Consider the following 587-nt stretch of genomic DNA (forward strand, 5'->3'; position numbering starts at 1 on the left):
CTATCTATCTATCTATCTATCTATCTATCTATCTATCTATCTATCTATCTATCTAGAAGCCTCTAAAGGCATCTGCATTTCTTTTTCCAGCAAGACAACACGAGATCTAATACTGCCTGTACTGTATAACACAGCATTTCCTGGGGCAGATCGACATCAATCTTTGGCCTCATCCGGCTCGTTTACTTGATTAAAACCCAATTGAGAATGTTTTGGACACTATTCAGACGCAGCTTAACCAGCTGCAACCACCATCACGAAGAGCTTCAGCCATCGGCCAGGTGTGTGTATAGATCCCAAGTCGACAAATAAAATCTCTCGTGAACTCTATGGGTAGTAGATGCAGAGCTGTCTGTTACTCCAGCCAACGGAGGCCACACAAGGTACTGACTTTCTGCCCCAAGGTCAAGGTCACCGACTTAACAAAGGAAGGCTAAAACTGCACAAAAAAAGACATCTATTGACACGTTCATGGCGGCTGTGTAAATTGTAAGAATTAAAATGTCGTTTACATATGACAAACCCCTGTTGAGTGTAGTGTGTTTTATTCATGCTTTACTTATTCGCGTTCTTCTGTTTCAGAGAAT

Source organism: Aplysia californica, unplaced genomic scaffold (assembly GCF_000002075.1).
Source record: "Aplysia californica isolate F4 #8 unplaced genomic scaffold, AplCal3.0 scaffold00659, whole genome shotgun sequence".
In the NCBI taxonomy this organism is placed as follows: Eukaryota; Metazoa; Mollusca; class Gastropoda; order Aplysiida; family Aplysiidae; genus Aplysia; species Aplysia californica.